The following is a 9,179-nucleotide window of genomic DNA, read 5'->3' as shown; positions in this document are numbered from 1 at the left end:
ATGGCAAGAAGGAGTAAGGAGACATTTCAGATTATACCGATACAAGTGCACTCATTATGCAGTGCTTACATTCATAATAACCGTCACCCAGAGTCAGCCATCATGCAGTGCACAGGGCCTTTATTGTGCTGACGTGGTGCCATCTGCATCGTACATGGCAAAAATGCTTTCGGTTTAACAGATTCATTAACACATGTGATTCATGCATTTCACAGACGAGCTCTTCTGCTGCTCAAAAAGAAATGTTACCAAGATCAGCTGCTGTACAAGACCGACATCCAGGTATAGCCAACCTGGAGCGCATGGTGGGTTTAGACGATATTATTTAGTTTTATTTAAAGGTATTAAATGTGATACACGCTACTATACATAGTTTGCAATAATTAGATTTATTTTTTTAAAGGATACTCTAATACTTACCTATGCTCTTAAACTGCATTTATCTGATCAAACATACAGTAAAAAATAATATTGTGAAATATTTATAGAATTTCATTTTGAGAATAATTTCAAATGTAATTTATTTATGTGATAGAAAGCTGAATTTTGAGCATCATTGCTCCAGTCTTCAGTGTCACATGATCCTTCAGAAATCATTCTAATATGCTAATCTGATGCTCAAGAAACATTTATTATTATTATTATTAATGTAAAAAATCTAAGAAACAATTAAAATGAATAACACTAATATTTTATTAATCAAACATTGATTAAATTGTCCATAAACATGTTTATAATGTTACTACAAAAGTGTTATATTTCAAATAAAAGCTGTTCTTTTGTACTTTTTATTCATCATAGAATCTGGAAAAAAGGTCTCACTATTTCCAAAAACATTTTAAGCAGCAAAAACAACACTGATGATAATAAGGACTATTATTAATAATTGAGCACCAAATCAGCACATTAGAAAAATATAAAGTATCATGTGACACTAAAGAAACTTACTGTTTGTTTATTTGTTTAATCATATGTTTAATCATATTGTGGTATTACAAAAAGCATGAGCAATATAAATTATACTTTGATTATGCCTCATTCAGGTTCAAGATATTGAATTTGCTCAGATTGAAATAAAGATCATTGAGGGTTTAAAGGCTGGAAATTACTGTCTCAAGCAAATGCACGAGGTAAGACTATATACTGTAGCCCGAAACTAGTTCAAATCACAGATTTGCTGTATTGTAACAATTGTATGCACCTGCAACAGTTTAGTAATCAATTATCAGTGGTGTTAAATGCTGTAATTAGGAGCCAAGATGATTCATTTGGTCTGTTTGGTGCTGTGCGGTGGGCGGTTTAGTTAGTAGCAGCATGTTTTGGGAACTGTTGGACATTGTTGTAGGATTAAAGGCTTAAACATAAAACTCTTAGATTACAACTGCAGACCCGTCTTTGTCTTGGAATTTCCAGAGCCCCTCGAAATCCCCTGCCCCTTCTGCAACTACATCATCAGACAAGCTTTTGCTGCTTTTTTAATATAAGTCTTTGTTAGATCTGTGTATTTGATTTCCGAATATACATGAGTAAGAACACCAACATTCACAGTGTCCTGTGTTGTAGGAACATTATAAACAATTCCAGCCCATATAAGAATAGCATCTTTTCCATTTCCACTGTTTTATATGAGCATGTTTCACGGAAATCTGTTCACTGATTCATTTCTGTGGGACGTTCTATAGGGCTTGTCTTAGTGAGCAACAATAACCAAATGGAGGTGGAGGTTAGCGAAGGGTCAAGAATGTTATGAATATATAAAAAGTTATTTATTAGACTTCTTAAAAATTTTTGTGATCTTTGTTTCTTCATCAGGTCATGTCTATTGAGGAGGTGGATAGAATACTGGAGGAGACACAGGAGGCCACTGAGTATCAGAAGGTTATGAGAGTCAAACTCAGTCCACTTAACATTCAGAGAAATGCTAACTTTGAAATGTATAAAAGTCATTGCATTATGAAAACGATAAAAAATTCAGCATCAATTTACATTTAAATATATATATTAATCTACTTAGGGTTACAAAGCTTTTGGGAAACGCACCAAAAGACATTGGCCATATTGCTCTTTCTTTCTCTGGTTTTTGTGTGAATGTCTAACTGCTTCTTGAAATGTCTTCCTTTAAAGCAAATTGATGAACTGCTGGCAGGTTCTTTGACAGCGGAGGATGAGGATGCTGTGTTAGCAGAGCTGGAGGCCATCACTCAGGTGTGGAGACCTTAACCTGTCATCCGTGCTGCCAGATATCCTGTCTTTATCATCGTTCACTGGTTGTGCATAGCTTGTGTCTGATTTAATGCTGCCTTCTTTATCCTGGTCAGGGAGAAGACATAACCCTTCCAGAATTACCCACAGACCCATTGCCAGTGGTGCCTACGGGGGAGACAGGTGTTGTTTTACTACTGTCAAACACAGCACTGTGTGAAAGAATGACATGGCTCTCTTATTTGGCTTTTGATTGCGTTCTATCACTCGCTTTGTGCTCTGTGTCTCTGCAGAAAGAAAAGAGGCACAAATCAAGCCGGAGCGAGAGATGCTGGCAGCGTAGTGTTTGATCCTGCAACCTGGCTCATCACTTTGTTTTGAATGAAAGGAAGAGCTAGGGGAATGTAATTGGCAGAAATGAAGGCTTTCATAGGATATTTAATAGGCACACATCAGAAGCAGTGTTCCCATGGTCATGGAAAACTTGGAAATATCAGGGAATTTAAACATTTTTATTTTTCAGACTTAAAGTAATGGAAAGCAATGAAATGTCAACAAAATGGAAATTTCTTGATATTCTAATTTATTTATTGTAATTGGCTACCATATGTTTTTATTGCAGTTATATATTTTTAAAAATATTTAAAATTATAATTAAAACATTTACTTTTAAAAGTAATTATGAATGACTTGAAATGTCATGAACAATAAAAGTTGGGTGAACCATGTAGATAGAAATGCTGTTGTTACAGAGTTTACAGTCCTACTAAAATCCCCTGCTGAAAAAAAAAAACAGCATATGCTTGTTAGGTAGGTTTTGATGCTGGGATGCTGGTTTATGTTGGTCCTTTGCCAGCACATGACCAGCATAAATCAGCAAAGGACCAGCTTAAACCAGCAAAGGACCAGCTTAAAGCAGCAAAGGACCAGCTTAAAGCAGAAAAGGACTAGCATAAACCAGCAAAGGCCAGCATAAACCAGCAAAGGACCAACATAAACCAGCATCCCAGTGTCAAAACATACCTAACCAGCATATGCTGTTTTTTTCAACAGGGTCGAACTTTGTTAGTTTAGGTAAGTTTGCTTGAAGCATAAATGGCAGTTCAGAATCAGTTCATATTTGGTTTTGTTAAAATAAATTTATAAGCTATGAACTGTGAGCTCTGTTGTGTGGCATTAGTAAATCAGACTGTTTTTATTTTCATTTGCAAATGCAAAAAGTAAACCCAATTGCTGCAACACTTTAGCTTAGTATCTTTTTCATTGCAACCTATGACAGCTATAAATTAGCATGTAGCATTGTTTAAGCAGTGTTAGGTGTTTTGCTAACTTAGACCAGACTAAATAGATTAGTCATGATGGGTCGATTATGAACGATTCATTCATTTTGAATGAATCTTATTGAGAGTAACAATTACTCCCAAAAAAGTTTTCTAGCACTTTTACAGATGTGTCTTAAACAATGTGCTTTTTAAGGCTGTTCATGTATGCAAACCGTAAAAGAGTTTGGGTATTAATCTGTGCATTTGACTGTAGTAAGATTACGTTTATTTCGTAGTCATGGCTCTGGCAGATGTGTGTTAGCATGTCGTGACCAGCAGGGGGCTCTTAATATCACTAATTCAGAGGAAATTAATCTGTGCTGACAGATGCACAACTGCCAATCCTCTTCCGATGGCTCAGTTTGTGATTAATGTAAACATTCTGTTCATGTATGGATGCATACCATACCATATATGTATCTACGTTTATCTTTAATACTGTAATTATAAAGGTTTTTCTCTGGCTCGCACAGCCATGAAAAACCTTGATTGGATTTTAATATCATATCATATATATAAAACATTTTAAAAATATATTCAAACAGAACATTTTAAATTGTGATAAGATGGTGTTAGACAACTTATATCCTGGAGGAGGCGGGCGCAGGTGAAGCGTAGCCACGCCTCGAGGGCGCGAGTTATAATACGGGGCGGGGTTATTGTAAGCCCCTCCTCCATTCCGTTGCCTCCGCACGGTACTGTTGAGCAGAGATCAGACTCCTGTGGATCGGAGCGCGGATCCGCAGCTGACCCTCATCACACAGACACACTGTTCGGATAACACACCACGTTCAGCAAAACACCGTTTATGGTTTTAACTGAAGATTTCACAATGTCTCGCACCGACGAGGTCCACCGCATTACGGAAAATGTCTATAAGGTAAAGTGCATTGATCAAACTGATGGAACAACTTATTGATCACAGGTAGTGATCTAATGAGACTTGTGTAACGAAAGTGCATGCTTTAGATAGGAGTTATCGTCGTTGTTTATTGTATTGCATAAGATGATTCTCTTAAGTGGCTTTACGTTTAGATTTATCATCGTTAATGAACTTGATGGGAGAACAAGTTTGCTGTTCGTGTTGCTCATGTCATTTAAATGAATTGCACCATAAGAACAGAAGTGATTTGCATTGTTTTTTACTTATCTGACACGACAAGAATATAACCCTTCCCAGTCTCTCTCTCTCTCTCTCTCTCTCTCTCTCTCTCTCTCTCTCTCTCTCTCTCACTCACACACACACACACACACCCACCCACCCACATCTATCTATATCTAATGACTAATATATCCTAATACATATTTTGTTTAAATGACCGATATATGCAGAGCTGGTTTCAATTAGTTTTGTTTCTATTTTTGACTAAGAAATACTAAATAATTTAACTAAAACATTTGAGTATTTGCAATGTAATTTGCAATGCAGTTATATTTAAGGCAAGTTTGATCTAAGTGATCACAATTGTATATACCTATGGCTGTTTGCAGGTATGTCTAGCTTAAAATATTCCATAAGTGCACCAATTAGTTTGCACAAAACAGTTCACTACCTGTAATGCACTACTCTATCTATCTAAGAGATTGCCAGTATTATTTGTCATGACTAATGTGATTTATAGATTGTGTGTAAATATCTGGTAACCGATATGGACATTTTAATTGGTTTTAATTCTGCATTTTGTCTAAGAAAATAAATACGTTTTATGTAATACATAAATATTTTTTACTTAAAATACAATTAAATGCATATTATTGATTTAGAATACATGCAACAACAATAAAAAAAATATTGTTTTTATATATTTGAATTCATTTAATTGACTTTATTATTTACTCATATAATTAATTTATTTTATTTAATTTGTGTAATTAAGCAAAATTTTGTTTTGTTTGTTTGTTTATCTTTTTTTCTTTTTTATATAACCGCCATTATATTTTAGGACTTGTTTCTCATAAACCTGTATCGGTTGCTACTTGCTTAGTTTATTGACACGTGCTCTGTCGGGCATTCCAGCATAGGTGGTTTAGGGAGGAGGGGACATGCTGGTTTGTGTTGCAACAGGTTCAGTCAATGTGTGTCTCGTCAATGTTTCGATAGATTCCCAATGGATTCCTGCTGCAGTTTTTGGTCTGTAACTTTAAAAAAAAGTTAATACTTACCACACCAGTAGGATTATGGCTCTCATCAGATACTTAAGCCCGTTAAATAGGCCACCTGAAGTCCAACACCTAAAACGAGGACAAAGAAACTATTCTGGTTGATCAAGGGCAAACGGATGTCTCCCGTATCTGGGGTGTTACACTTAAAGCAATAGAAAACTGACTACAAGGACTAACATACGGCGGGATTCACATAAAATTTTTTTGTAATCGTTCTGACAGATATTTAAATTCTAGTTTACTGTAGTCAGTCTGTAGATTTACATTTCATAAACCTAAAGTGGGTTAGACCACACAGGAGCGGGTTTGAATTAGTTCGCTAGCTGTCTATTGATGATTTGCCGGTCGTTTAACACAGAATCATTGTGTGCCAATTCTTCGAGGGCTGGATCATTCGTCCAAATCCACCCGCTATTCAGCTAGCTTGTTAAATCAACCAGCTAAAGAACATTGATTGAGTTCAAAAAGAGAGCAGTGTTGATGAGTGTTCTGTGTGAGAGAGAAAGAGCAGGAAAAGATAAGAGGGGTAAACATCAGTGGTGGGATGTTAAACATCTGCTGAAGTGTCACAGGAAAGCCAGAACATGCTCTGTGACTCAACGCATGGGTGTACCAGGGCGTATGTGTGCACAAGTGTGTGTGTGATCGGTTGTTACTCAACTGTGCACACAAAACACTCCCTACCTGCGAGCGATGGCTGTGATCCCGCTGGAGTTGCCATGGTTTTAAAACAAGCCTCACCTGTGAGTCACAGCCGGCCCTCAATCACTCATCCTCCTGTCGTCAGACTCTCAGCGCCGGGGCCCAGTCATCCAGATAGTGCCGGGCTCAGCCGGATCTCTCTAATCCCATCAGCCTCCAGGCGAGCACCGGCGGCAGGCCTTTACGGGACCTTTGCCAGCTGGAGGGTGACATAACTGCTGTCGGCTCACCTGCGTGTGTGGGCAAGCTCAGGTCAAGCCATTTAGGGGCAGTGTGAGGCCACACTCTTACTGTGAGCTAATGCACCTACTAGTGCATCATTAGCATGTGGTTTCGTTGAACTTGAGGCCCATTCACACCAAGGAAGATAACTACAAAAATAACAAAAAATATATAGTTCTAAAAGGGAAACTCCATTCCAAAATGAAAATTTTTGTCATTCATCACTTACCCCCATGTAGTGCCAAACCCGTAAAAGCGTCGTTCGGCTTCGGAACACAATTTAAGATATTTTGGATGAAAACCGGGAGGCCTGTGACTGTCCCATAAACTGCCAAGTAAGTTACACTGTTCTGGACCTTGACATTGTAACTTACTTGGCAGTCTATGGGACAGTCACAGGCCTCCCGGTTTTCATCCAAAATATCTTAAATTGTGTTACAAAGATGAACGAAGCTTTTACGGGTTTGGAAAGACAGGGGGGTAAGTAATTCATGACAAAATTTTCCTTTTAGGGTGGGGTATTCCTTAAATATTGAAGAAAAGAGTCCATACAACTATAATGTTAAAGGCACAGAGAAACGATATTGTTGGAATCATTTTCAGAACTATTTTTTTTTCCCAGCTAATGAACAATGCAATCATTGACACCCAGACAGAATTCATCCTTATTTACCAAGCTCAAGAATTTAAAGTGCCAGACGGAGATGCACTTAGAATAAACAGTCAGTATCGCTAATATCTTTATAGTTATCGTTCTTGGTGTGAACGGGACTTTACATGTGTTCTTGTGTCGCTGTGGTGGTAACAAATTTCAGTGCTCAGGGATTTACCTCAGGAGTTTGCTTTAAATATGTAGCACAAAATTGTGGCTTTGATTCCTAGGAAAAACATGAATCTTGCACTTACTGAAATCTCTTGAATTAAAGTGTATGTTGAATACAATGTACTTATACAAAATGTTCATGTCTGTATTGGTTTCGAGCGGCATCACAGGCATTGCTGTGGCTGTGCCATTGAAGGTGCTGGAAGTGCCATTTTGCTAACTTTAACCACACACCCTCTTTCCACAACTCCACCCTCGAAAGATACACCAACATGATGTTTACAATCCCAAATGGTCTTTCTGTATCTATCTATCATCTTAATATTCTATTGTTCTAGACAGTTTCATCAGACATACACGCCTGGCCCAAAGTTATCTTCCGGTCCGTGATTATCTGGCTAGTAATATGGGGTCGATTACAAACACAGTTAAAGTTAAGGTGATGAGTAGACTGAAGTTGGGCTCAGGTTGTTGTGCTCTGGGATGCAACCCAGTGTTTCCCATACATTGATTTATTTGTGACGGCCCATAAATAAACATGAGTAAACACAAATAAATAAACATGAGCACTGCACGTTTCAAAATCAAAACCTGACACGGGTGTTTTTATATCACTGCACCTCTGAAGGAAACCAACTTTCTTCAGAAAATTTTCTGTCATTTTATTTAATCTTGCATGTAATGCTTGATAATGCAGGGTTTGTGAGCTCAGTGCTATTTTGTGAACAGCTGTTAGTTGAGGAAACCTCTATTTCTGCCTCTCGAGAAGTGCCTCCTGCTGTCAGAGAATGTAATTTTATTTGTATTTTGCTTGTTATCAGAAATAATCTCTAGAGGGACTCTGATTCTTTGCAAAAGTCTACTGGAAGTGAAGTTTGTGCCATAAAAGCACGCATACACAGTTATTCAGTATCTATCTATCTGTCTGTCTGTCTGTGTTTGCCTGTCTGCCTGTATCTATTTATCTGTCTTTGTCTGTCTGTCTGTCTGTCTATCTATCTATCACCCTGTTGAAAAAACCCAGCATATGCTGGTTAGGTATGTTTTAAAGCTGGGATGCTGGTTTAAGCTGGTCCTTTGCTGGTTTATGATGGTCCTTTGCTGGTTTATGCTGGTCCTTTGCTGGTTCTTAGCTGGTCATGTGCTTGGTCTTAAGCTGGTTGGACCAGCACATGACCAGCTAAGGACTAGCTTAAACCAGCTCAAACCAGCATCCCAGCTTCAAAACATACCTAACCAGCATGTGCTGTTTTTTTTCAACATGGCATCTATCTAATCTATCTAATCTATCTAATCTATCTAATCTATCTATCTATCTATCTATCTATCTATCTATCTATCTATCTATCTATCTACCATTTCATTATAGTGCCCCTTGTGGCAACATTCAGAAATTCAGTGCGTACTTGTACTGTATGTAATTATAGTTCTAAATTCTGGAGCATAGCCACTCTTGGTGATATTGCGTTTTCAGATTGCTGTAGGGTAAAGTTTACTACTTATGTATAGTAATCGATTGGAATCTCCTCCAGCAGTGGTGATCATGGTGTAGTGAGAGACATGATGCAGCAGGACATGTTTCATCTCGTCTACAGGTGAAACAATGCCGTAGGAGTGTCTCTAACACCTCTCCCAAATTGTCAACTTCGAGTGAAGTAAACATGGTTATCATGTTCACACAATTCAAGGGGAAACTTATAGGTGTGTGTCTGTTTTTTCTTTTCCTACATGCCATGACTGATATT

At 37.7% G+C, this 9,179-nt stretch overlaps 2 pseudogenes; both read left to right on the top strand.

The window, feature by feature from the left end:
- On the top strand, positions 1-2,914 carry LOC109094381 (annotated as a pseudogene).
- A 1,289-nt stretch (positions 2,915-4,203) lies between these two features.
- The window catches only part of LOC109093734, an 82,954-nt pseudogene continuing 77,978 nt past the window's right edge, over positions 4,204-9,179 (top strand).

The sequence above is a fragment of the Cyprinus carpio genome, chromosome B3, assembly GCF_018340385.1.
Source record: "Cyprinus carpio isolate SPL01 chromosome B3, ASM1834038v1, whole genome shotgun sequence".
NCBI classification, from domain to species: domain Eukaryota; kingdom Metazoa; phylum Chordata; class Actinopteri; order Cypriniformes; family Cyprinidae; genus Cyprinus; species Cyprinus carpio.
This window is presented reverse-complemented; position numbering and strand designations above follow the sequence as displayed.